General features: G+C 39.5%; 1 pseudogene; it reads right to left on the bottom strand.

The window, feature by feature from the left end:
• Positions 1-1,349: 1,349 nt before the first annotated feature.
• Positions 1,350-12,067, bottom strand: LOC147606495 (transmembrane 9 superfamily member 6 pseudogene; annotated as a pseudogene).
• Positions 12,068-12,936: the final 869 nt, after the last annotated feature.

Genomic DNA, 12,936 nt, shown 5'->3' with positions numbered 1-12,936 from the left:
TGCTGTTAACTCAGTTTACACAATGTACTTTCTTGATCATGATCATTTTCAGAATTGATTCTACATAATTTTTAGGTTTGCTAATTTCTTGATTTGAGAAGATTAGCAATAAAATTTATGTTAATCATTTTTTAACTTGTATTAATCACTATTTTCAGAACCCTAATCCACTTTACTGCGTGATTTCTTGAAGTTCTTGATCTCCTTGATCCTCAGTTTTTGAATTCTTCTTGATTTTCAAAGTTAAGATTTACATAAGTTTCAACAACCAGTTTTCAATGATCTCTTGCATTATCTTGCTTCGGGAGCATAGTTTTTTAGACATTAATCCTTAGAGCCCATATTTCTTCAAGAGTGAACTCCTAGGTTTCCAAATCTTTGAGTTCTTGAAGGAATATTGTAAGAAGATGAGTGGTTGTGCAAAACTTTGCGCTGCAATTTCAAGAAAGTGTGCAGAATCTTGACCACTGTAGTTTCAAGAACTTTACAGAATTTAGTGCAAAAATTTCAAATTGTTGTGCAAGATTTGGTGTAGAAATTTTAGATTGTTGTGCAAGATTTGGTGCAGAAATTCAGATTACTTTGCGAGTTTTCTAGGTTGTTGTCTCAGGGGGTTCACTATATGTAAACTATGTATATCATGTGCGTTCAAGGACTAATTTAAAAACCCCTTATTTGTAAATTTTTTATGAATAAAAGATACCCTTTTTCTATTCAATCTGTAAATACTCCCTTTAAATGATACCCTTTTGTATGTAAAAACTGTGTAAATTTAGGATTTAATAAAACCCTTTTGTTGAACCCACGTGCTATGCTTACATATTTATGAGTGACCCCTCCGAGGTTGTTGTGCACAAATTTCTGGTTCTTGTGCAGTGTACAAGTTGATATGTAGATTTATGGGAGAAATTTACAATTTTCAAAGATTGTTGTACACATTTTTTTTTCGAAGAGTTTTGTGTGGAATAGTGAAGCAAAGATTTATGTGCAGATTGATGGAAACAGTTGTAAGCATTGAATCTCTACTCTCTCCTCTATCAATCTTCTTAATTTTTATGCAAAACTTATAAGATCTTTATCAAGATTAAGTCACATAGAAGAGAGAACATAGAAGTGATGCAAGATTTGTGAATCTTGTTAAAATTCCAGAAAAAAGGGATACTTACATATAACCTTGGTTCATGCAAAGCAAAAGGATTGAATCATTTTGCAAGAGTTTCGTGCAATATTGATGTATGCAATGCAATCTTGTGTATTCTTGGTATTTGATCAAATTTTATGTATTGCAACCTTCCCAATAATCTTTTTACAATCCCCTTGTTCACAGAAAGTCATGAGGAATGAGGTTCTCATGAAAAACTTTCCCTCTTCAGAATTGCTACATTCAATCTTAACACTAAGGCATATATAGTTCTCACAAACTAGTAATAGGCAGAGAAGCCAATTGTGCTTATCAGCACAAAGAAGCAGTAGGAGATGATAACCATGTAGCCAAAATACAGCACACCAGACACTAGAAGTAGAATGCGGCATATAGCAATAGATAGAGTGTTGAACACCCAAAGGTCAAGCATGCCCTCTAACACTAGTGGTAGTCTTCAATGCAGAGTTGGAAGTAGCAGAGCAAAATCGTAACCTCTTCATAAGTCATGATCAGGATTTAAAAAACAATGAAAAAGAACCTAAAGATGTAGTAGAACTAGTTAAGCCATATGGAGGTGAGTATGACAAAGAACTCAATGAACATGGTCCCAAATGGTAATATGCCGGTTGCATATACCAAGCTTGCTCTAGAATTTGTATCAAAATCTTATTTGTTCTTACTGGATCTAATACCCAAAATAGCTTCACAGAGATTACAAACCACAAGAATACCAACGCAAACATGATACCAAAAGGCACTACTCTAGAGGATTTGTCACCCCAAATCAACGCATTAAGGATAAAGAAGGCAACACTAGCAAATAAGAAGGTTGCCTTCAGTGTTCTTTCATGAGACAAAAAGGTAAAGAAAATAACATCAAGACCAGCATTCGATTGTGCTACGCTCTATAGAACCATCATGCAACGTCATGAAGTTTTCTACTAGTGTGCTTTAGCAACTTCAAGAATAGCATCGACTATGATATCTTATGCGGAACCATCAAGCAACATCACAATGTCGTCTACCAACGTACCTCAACAACGTCAAAACCACCATCAACTTTGATACACTCATTTGCAATGTTCCAAAGCTATAAAGCTTGGGAGAGGAACATATCCAACACTCCCTCATCAAGGTGTATGCAACACCATAGTAACAAGCACACACGGCATGCATTCAAGCTCAAGTTCAGACTGCACAATAGCACAACACATTGTTTTTGCATTTCCAACCATGCAAAAAAATCGTTTCATGTTGGTGAGCACCAGAGCCACGCAAAATTGCATCGTCTAGCTATAAAGAGGGTAGCATGATCTCACCAGCATAGCAGCGCTTCATCGCATTGTCTAGCTATACAGAGCATAGTAGGATCTCAATAGAACTATTTGGTTAAAAATACATATAATAAAAAAAAGCATTCTGACTGGCCGTGTTTTTCACCATGAATGGCCCTATCCATCGGATCTTGAATTTTTCGGGGTGCAAGCCCAACTTGGAGTTGTAGACCAATACTAGGTCCCCTTGCTTGAAAATTTTGTCCTTGAGATGCATGTCAATCCAGGCTTTCCTTCTCCATTACACTATGTCACCTTGTAGCGAATTGTGTTGTCTTTCGTCCTCTAAGGTTAGGAGCTCATGTATTGCGTGCTCCCAGGATTCCTCCATTGGTAGCTTTTCTTGGATGGCCACTCTCAAGACTTGGCACCACAAATTCAATGGGCATTACTACCTCCAGCCCATAAACTAGTTTGATTGGCGTTTGAATGACTTTCTAAGATGTGCGGAATACCCATAGGGCAGCATCTAGCTTCTGGTCCGAATCATTTTTGTTGGCATTTATGATCTTTAAAATTTTGGTCAGAAACTTGTTGGTAGATTCTGCTTGGCCATTGCATTGTGGGTAATAGGCTGAGGACGTGATAGATGAGGTACCTTTCCGTCAACCCTTTAATTACCTTGTTCATAAAACGGGTGCCCTGGTCACTGACTATTTCCATCGAAAATCCATGCCCTAGCAATAATTTCCTTGAAGAGTAACTTCACCACCTCTTTTACAGAATTTCTTTTCACAACTTTAGCTTCCGGCCATTTGGTAAAATAGACGGTTGCCACTCATGAACGAAAACAATAGTAGTATGGGCAAGATGGCCAATCTATTAGAATCACCAGGTTGACCCATCCGCTAACAAACATCACATTGCTTTGTTGCGCTATTGGCATCTTGCACGACTGTTGGCCACCAGAGGCCTACTTGTAAAAAAATTCAGGCTGTGATTTCTCCAACCATGTGTCCTCCAGTTATGCCACAGTGTGCTTCCGTCAATACGCCTTTCTTCTCATGGTCCAGGACACACCTTCGTAGAATCTGGTCTATGCCTCTTTTGTAGACTTGCTCGGTAATCATTGTGAAGTTTCTTCTCCTCAAGGCGATCCTTTTCTTTCTATCAACAATGTAACTTAACTTTATGGGAATGTTCCATCCTCTAGAAACTGCATCATATCATAAAACCAATTCTTGTATGTGATTTCTTGAGATAACCTAAAGTCTCCCAAATCAATTAACATGGTTTTTGGCTAGATCTATCTCCACCACTTAGGCTTGTGTGTGCTACTATGGTTTAATCTCTAGCATTAGCTGGGTGCCTAGTAAGCATCCAAGAGGTTCTATAAGATTCTTGAGGAAGGGTGAAAGATGGAAGTGGAGAAAGCGGAGCTCTAGTCAGATAGGGCACTTAGCTAGCTTTGGAGTTGCCGGGGAGAATTTTAAGTAACATCTGAAAAAAGGACAGGGCAAGTTACAGATCATCTAAACCATCTCTTCCTCCTTAAACATAAATATGTAGTTGTTAGGGAGGAGTTCCACTCTTTCCACCCAAAGACCTTGACTTTCCCAATTGTCACAAATCCATCTTTTGAGAATCACAACTAGGGGGCGAGCGCTGAAGAAGCAAACCCCAATGAGTTTCCTTGCTTACATCACAACCTAATCTTAAACCAAATGAAGTATTCAGGAGATATATGAAAACAGATGTACCTTTGTTGGTTGAGTCATCGGCTCTTATGTGATCTTCCTTCTCCTTCTTCGTCACCTATAGATCTCTGGGTAGCTCGAAGCCTGATGGGAGCAAACTAAATACCATCTGTAGTTGACAGATTTCCTTCTCCAAAAGGGATGACAGCTCAGCCCCAATCACATTGTTTGTGTGTGTGTGTGTGTGTGTGTGTGTGTGTGTGTGAGAGAGAGAGAGAGAGAGAGAGAGCCTTATTAGCAATACCTTTTTCTTTTTTATGGCTAGCTTTAAGGGTTATGTAAACCATGCAAGCCTTCTCTCGGCTTATTCTATAAGGAAGTCCAACTTTAAAAAATTCAAATGCAAAAGATTTATGTTGAAAAATTTTGTTTTTAGTGATAATCTTGCTGAAGGCTACACCTTTTCAAAATGAGGCTCTTCTTAAGCCCTATGAGAGGGCCTAGCCTAGCTTCCTCCTCTTTTCGGATCGCCCTCATGGAAAACTCGGTGCCTCCCTCTTCAGATCCAACGAGACATCCCTATGAACCCAAGGGGGTCTCAACAAGTCATTGATAAATTTCGATCAATTTTATAACTTATGGCTAAGCAATGGAATGCCGATCTTAGCTTCATTATTCACTGGGAAGTGGGGGAGGAGACTTGAACCTTGGTCAACACCCCATTGATCCAGCCACCACCACCCTACCACTAGATCTAGAAGGATGGATTTAATTCATTTCCCTTAAGTTTTTTTTTTAAATTTCAAGACAAACTTGTAATTTCTAAACCTCCAATTTCAAACAAATAAATCATGATGTATTTCTTGCACTTGAGGCAAAGTCCTCATTGTTGTACAAGTTCATTCATTGCCCATAGTAGATTTATCTCTAGATAACTTGGTTACGTGACCTTGGTATGTCCATGGGTCTAATACCTGAATGTACCCTTTGATTTCTAAGCTACACCACTTTCAAAAATTTCCAAGAGTCATGGGTCACTGAATAATTCCCTCACCTCCTCATCTTTACTTCAATGAATGAGTCAATCTTATCATCGAAACTCTATCGCACACATAGGAATTAGTGTATGTCCCTCGGATTGGAAACCATCCCCTCCTAAACATTCTTACAAATTGCATGAATAAGATAATGAATGCAAATCAATGATACAAGTCTATTTATTTTGTTATACCCACATCTTCTATGTTTATGTGGCTCCATACTTAGGATTTGAGTCTCTGATGAAAGTTCATTTAAAGTCCTTTGGTTCTTTATAAACTCCTACATATGCAAAGAGTTTCTCCTATCGAAGAATCTTATGATATAGTTGAATAAAGTGCCGAGGACCTAAATTGTTGTTTATGCCTACATCATCCATTTTAAAGGATATATTCCCAAGAGTCTAATTTTACTTAATGGAAGAAGACTTAGAGAACACATGCACCCCATTCAAGGAAAACAACCCAATTCTTCACATTTGAACTTATTAGAAAAGCATGAATTTTCTCTTATTTATGATATGAGAATTCATAACAACTCTAATTCTATAACTTACTCAAATACCCTAGATTTGATTCTCATGCATTTACTTCATTAATAGTCTAAAATACTCTTGGGTTATCAATAGTGGAGTCATCATTTCTTACTTGAAATATGATTCCCATGATTATGAGTTAATACCTAGATGGCTCTAAAGTACTTCCCAAAGTACTTCCCACATAAAAATTTCAAGATCACTATATATTAGATTTACCTTAGCTAATATATTAGCAAAATAATACTATTTTCAAGAAGTGATCATTTAGATTAGATTTAATCTTAAACAAATCATCCCCTAACTAAACATGATTTAGAAGCATATATTTGCTAAATCCACTATTAAACTTATTGTTTTAAGAATAAAGGAAACCCTACTTTTCAAATCTACGACTCTCTTTCCTTTTAGCATGGAAAACCACTTTAAAGCACTAATATACATATATATATACCTACTTAAATAAAGAAAAATTTGTCATAATTTGCATCAAAGTGATTACCTATGAAATTAGTCTAGTTCACAAGACAACTAGTTCACATGAGAAAATTAGTTAAAGCATAACAAGCTTAACCACACGTAACCTATCCCCTAAATCTAATTCTCACCTCTCCCTCTTTCTTTGCATACTCAAAATAAAATGAGGGAGAATATTGGAGTGGTTAAGTCTCCATGACCTTGTAAAAAATCTGGAGTTCTACTTGCAGAGCTCAATTACTCATCACTTGAGAAAGATTATTCAACAGATCACAACACCATAGTAGACACTTGGAATAAATACAAATGAAAAATAAAAACTAAGATTGAAATCAAAATTTACCTAAGAAAAAATGGGGGATTGTGGGGGGAGTGTGTTTGTGTTATGTACCTAAGGCTAAGGTTGACAAATCCTAGGGTTAGGTTGGCTAATATATGGGTTAAGGGCCCAAAAGGTTAGTAAGCAAGCTGATTTTAAAGGCCCAAAAGGTTAGTAAGCAAGCTGATTTTAAGGGTCAAGTGCCTCATAAAAGCTTATAAGCTAATAATCCCATAAGTATAGCTTTTATTGGCTATTGACAAAAGGCTATCTAAGTATGGAAATTATATTTTTTTTCATGCAAATAAATACTACAATTTTATTTCAACTCAAGGCAACAAAATCAAGATTTAATTTAAAAGAAAGAGGTGAAAGAAAATACCTTGATAGGAGTAGAGATAGAGATAGAACTTGATAGGTCTTGAGAGTTATTGATGGTTTCCCATAGCTTCAGAAGAACAACAAAGAGCCTTGAAAATATTTAATTGATCCCACTTTAAGAATCTTTTTCCCATAATCTCCAAATTGCTAAAGCATATACTTTTCACTAAATTTGATGCTGAAACTTTATTTGAGCAAGATTAGTGAAGAGGTAAAGTTTTGGCATTTCTTTGAATTGGGGCACCTTAATCAATTGTGTGGAAGCCTCTATAGCAAGTAAATCTTATCTTATGGTGTGGAAAACCACTCGGGGCTTGCCCACTAATTTTAGAAACTAGATTGAAGCTTCAATAAAGAGCTTAAAAGCATGGCTAGGAAGATCGCATAGCATGGCATTCAAAGCTCAGTTGATAGGTGAAGTGTAAGAGAGGCACCAAAGGGGGACAAGCACAGGGTTCATTCCATAGCCACCTTCTCAACCTCCAACAATTTGTGATTATATAAGTTTTACGATTATAAAAGACTAGTATATTTATGAACAACTATCATCTCTACGAGTCTCCCTCCATCTGTGCAAGTGATGAACTAGCAGCATATCCTTTTCGATTAGCTGCTATGAAAGTATCACCAAACATATCTACTATGAAAGCCTCCACAGCCACCTACAAAGTATCCTTTTCTTGTGTTGTCCATTGGTATGGCAACTACCAATCTCCTTGTGCCGAGCCCAAAATTTGTGGTTTCCCCTTAACCTTAAGCTGTTAGGAATTTCTCGTATGACTCTCATGAATGTTGTCTTAGGAATTAAGCTGTGTATTGTCTTTTGATAGTGCGTGATTTTCTGCAAGGCCACAGTACATGTCCTCCATCTCTATTTGTGGTGTCTTCACTACGGTCAAGGCTGGGGATGAGGTTGATGTGAGGGCTTGGGTTGCGGCTCAGGTTCAGGCTGGGGTTGCACCTCATCTTCCAATTGGTGTGGGGCTTGGGTGAGGTATAAAGAATTAGGCTGGGCATGGTGAGAGGAGGTCCTAGCTTTTGAGTCGGAGTCTTGCGGTAACGACATAGGCCTAATCTCTTTTGCAAGTCACACCCTACATAGGGTTTACTTTGTGTGAGCCATGAATTAAAAAGAAAATAAACAAGAAATGAACAAAACGAGGGAAACTTTTGTTAATATAGTCAGTAAAGAGCTTAAATCCGTCAAATTTGATGGAATTTTAAAGGAAAAATCCAGGAGGTTAATCAAGAGAGTCACATCAACAAGCTACACGTTTTGAGTTCAAATAGAAAATACTTTTTGTTATCTTTAAAATCTAGTCCCAATCTTAAAAAATAGGTGAATCTATTATAATATAACAAAAACGTGATCTTTTAGATCGTAAAAGAGAGAGAGAGCTAATATTTTATAGTTCTTTTTGCACTTTTCCTTGATTCATGGAACAGACAGAGAGCCCTTATAGGGCCCATTTTTGAGTCCATGTTTTTCCTAATGCCTTTCGTGTTATAGGAGTTTATTTTTACTTGACTCATTTTCTTTGAGTTTTGGAGGGGCTTTGAGTCTTTGTTTGCGAGAGATTCTTCTCGAGTGTGGTTAGGATTGCATATATCCAACCTGAGATTGCCTTCTATTGCTAAGGTACTAGCATTCGTTCATGTAGGTATCCAAGGATGCTTTGCCTTTAGTCACATCTAAAGCCTTTGAGAAAGGGCTCTAATTTAGAATAGGATCTTCTCAAGCTTGACTAGTTTAGACATCACCAATAAAGATATCCTTCTTTTTAAAATCTATAACCTCTAACTCCTTCTCCATAACCTCTTCTTCATCATCCTATTTATCAATATTTGGGGGAGAGGGGTCTCATACTTCCATCATTAATGTTGTAAGTTCGCTTGAAAGCAAGCATTAGAGGGAGGTTCTTTTATATGATTTCTTAAGAGAAAATAAAATCTCCCAAGATTCAATCAACATGGTTTTTGGCCAGATATATCTCCACTACTAAGGCTTGTGTGTGCCACTATGGTTTAATCTCTACCATGGGCCGAGTATCTACTAGCGAGCATCCAAGAGGTTCTATAAGAATCTTAAGGAAGGGTGAGAGATGGAAGTAGAGAAAGGGGAGATCTACTCAGATAGGGAACTTAGTTGGCTTTGGACTTTCCTGAAAGAATTTTGAGTACCATCTGAAAAAGGAAGAGGGCTAGTTAAAGATTGTCCAAGCTATCTTCTCATTGAACATAAATATGAAGCAGTTTTTAGGGAGGAATTGCACTCTTTCTACCCAAAGACATCGAGTTTCCCACACTACAATAGAATGAGGGTTTAGCAGCAAAAATTGCAGTGCTTTTATAACTAGAAGGGTGCGGAGATGTCGGGCCTATATCGCTCCTAAACACACTACTATTTTTGCCGCACAGGTTCTTTGCTCAACATCAAAACTAGCAACGATTTTTCGCTGCTCAACAGCGAACCTACTGCATAATAAAACAATCTGAGGGAGATTGAAGAGTTTGCACAAGACTCCCCAGTCTGCCCCAACTCTTTTTTTGACATAGTAAAACTAACATAACTTCACATCATCATGGACAAGTGTAATGTAAAACTTACAAATACCAAAAATAAAAGACATTTGCAAACCATGGTTTTAGGAATGTCAAAATTCAATAATAATACTTGGTGGATTATATAAGTCTATGTTTCCAAAAAACTCATATACAAGATAAAGCGTAATAAATACCTATGGTGCTAGGGGACATCTAGAACTCATGTTGTCCGATTGGTATTGTTCCTTGCGGCTCCAACCCCTTTACTTCTCACATTTCCATTGCTATTGGCATGGACATTGGCACCACCATTTCGAGTTGTGTGATCCTAAAACATAATAAAACTAATGCAAGTGAGAATCAATTTTGCAAAAAAAAGAGGTTTAAGATTTAGGAATGTACTTACTTGCCATGCTTGCCAAGCATCTCTTCCAATAATCATAATCCATCCTTCATCTTGCACCCTATCAAATAGATCTTGCAAACCTCGTTGTAATGCAAAATCATATTCCTCTTGCATAGGGGGTGGTCCACTGCTTCAAGCTTTAGTTCTACAAATAAGTGAACATTTTAGAAACTTGTTATTTAAGATAACCTTCTTTAATTAAAAGATAAGATATAATTTGAGGCTAATATATACTTACAAATATTGTTGGGATATCGACTCCTCCTTCACGTATAACATCACACCTCAAGTTATTTGCCATCTATCCAAGAAAAAACATAAATACTTAAAATTCTTATGTATAGGAAGCTGAAGAGCGGTTCTCTCTACCGTGCAATATAATAGTGCTCATAGAGTACTACTGATCAACAAATGTGTTGAGAAACACAATGTCAATCCGAGGACTCGACCCGATTAGTGCATGAAGGCTTATCCCTTGTGGGAGAGCTCACATACACGAACCACCACTTGACGATTCAACCATTCATCACCTCAATCAATCTCTCAATCCCTTAAACCCACTACACTAATCAAGAGAACAAGCAATGCATGGTAATCTCTTAATCCCATTCAAACATTGATTAAATCTTAGCTTTCCCTAATGCCAACAAACCCATAAGTGTGCATCTACTAACCCACAAGCTTACGCAAGCATAGAATGTAACATTCACAAACCCACAAGCTCATAGAGAGAGTCTATCCATGAATAACTCATTGCCAATGAAGTGGGTAAGAGCTTGCATCAATGGAGACTACACACATACATACTACAAGCATGCATACACAAGAGAAAGAAAGAAGCATTCAACTAATCATAGATTAATCTACTTCAATGATGCTAAAATAGATTAAGAGAAAGAAGTGGAGCTTCATGCTCATTAGAGTACAATGGAGAGAGTTAGAGAGTTGCCATAGCTTGAGAGCTCAAGAGCTTCATTCAATAGCTTATGAGAATGGCCAAAAAATGTCCCCTTTCTTTAGCTAACATCTCTTTTTATAGAGATGTCACTAACCCTAACCCGAGGCCTCTTTCACACATGGGCGGACAACCCCATAAGTGAGCCTTGCTTAATATACTTAGAACTCTCATTTAGAACCCACATTGGCCTAAAATGATTTACATTGCACTTCGGCACAAAAATATGAAAAAATTATGTACATCTTTATGTTCCCATGGCTACAATCCTGCTCGCTCACATTAATTGCTTCCGGCCTCCTTCCATAATCCGTGTTCCCGTGAGTGTTCCCGTGGAACATTCCCCCCTTCCTAAATCGTGCACGTCCTCGGGGGCGGTAGAAGCAAACGCTGCAAAAAACAATGGATGACAAGTAAAGCCTTTTATTGAAAAAAAAATAGCAATGACAATTGTGAGGTGAAAAAAAGAAAGAAAACCCTGCCTCTATAGCCCTTCCACCTTGCAAACTTGGAATCACACACACGAACGGGGGCACCACCAGCCACCGGCTGGAACAATTCTCGCACTCACCACCCAACCCATGCCAGACAGACAGCATAAAACAGAGGCACCATAGACCAAGCAAACACCCAACAATATATTTCCAGAAAACACTTCATACAAGCTTCTCCCGACACAAAAGCCTTACTCACACAGCCATAAACAAAACACTGACTCAAACCTGCTGAGGATACACCACATCCCCGACCACGAACCTCTCGCCTGCCTGTTGTACTAATCACACCAGAATGAACCCGGCCACTCTCACTCCAGAAGGCGCCCACACCAGCTAACCCTCGAGTCCTCTGTAGCCCATCACTTCTCCATGTGTTGTCAGCAGCAGCTACACCAACACTTCTCTCTCTCACTCTCTGTCTCTGTGCTGATCCTCTGCCAGCCCGCAACAAACCCACTTCCTCTTGTAGCTTATCTGCCCTTTGTCTCTGCCCTGCTACCGGCCCACCACCAAGTAGCAACACCTATCCTTCTCTCGGCTTCACTCGGCACCCATTCTGTCCACAACCCTGTCTCCTAGGCGGCCCACACCAACAAACCTGTCACTTGCAGCTTATCTGCTCCCCTTTTGTCCTCGCTAGCAGCTCCCTTTGATGCCAGCACCCGTCTCTTTCCCACAGGCAGCGCCCCACCAGCCTCTGCCTTCTCCAACATGCATGTCCTCCATGCTTGCCTTCAGCACCTACCTTGCCCATAGGCGGCTTCCACTTGTTGACCCATCTCTGTCAGCCCGACCTGCATGTCCACACCAACCTTGCTGCAGCTGCACAATCACCCAGTCGTCTCACCTACTAGGCGGCTCCACGTCTCTGCTCCCCAGCCCTTGACTGTTACCTTGCGCCAACCACAGCTGCGCCTACTCAAAACTCCACGCTTCAGCCCAAACGGCTGTTCTCTTACCACGCCAGCACACGGTCTTTACACCAGCTGCGCCTACTCAAAACTCCACGCTTCAGCCCAAACGGCTGTTCTCTTACCACGCCAGCACACGGTCTTTACACCAGCTGCGCCTCACAGCGCTCCACGCTCACCTGTACACGGGAGGCTCCACTTCATATACCTGCAGCAGCTACACTGTGCTCCTCCACCACGTTAGAGAGCCCCCCGTAGCCTCACCAGCCTGCTCCTGGCCAACAACTTCCCTTGGCTTGTCTTGCAGAGCTGCGCCTGAGAGCCTCCTACAACAACACGGCGACGGCCTTTTTGTCTTCTCGAACTCGCTATGCTTCGCCATCTTCTGGAGGGTATACGCTGGCAGCCCTTCAACGCTCCACGCCAACGTTACCAGCTGGCAACGTTCATCCTCCTTTTATTTTATTTTCCCTTAAAGCCACCAATTCCTTCCACCTAATGCCCAAGGCTACATTAGCCTATCAATCATTAAAAAACCTCCAAAACCCAAAACAAATACCTCTTTCTCAAGGCAACACCGGCCCCTTCAGTTTTTAATGCCCATGCCTCCATACACATCTTCAAGATGCAGCCTTTAATTGCCCAATTATTTCTTTGGACGCGCACACAATTCCAGACAACCGAGTAACTTATGTCATCTCCAACAATCTCTCACCGGACAAGCCTCAAAACAAAAGCATCCACCCAGAGCATCTGGC

Source organism: Cibotium barometz, chromosome 57 (assembly GCF_041138505.1).
Source record: "Cibotium barometz isolate CiBa-2024 chromosome 57, ASM4113850v1, whole genome shotgun sequence".
Taxonomy (NCBI): domain Eukaryota; kingdom Viridiplantae; phylum Streptophyta; class Polypodiopsida; order Cyatheales; family Cibotiaceae; genus Cibotium; species Cibotium barometz.
This window is presented reverse-complemented; position numbering and strand designations above follow the sequence as displayed.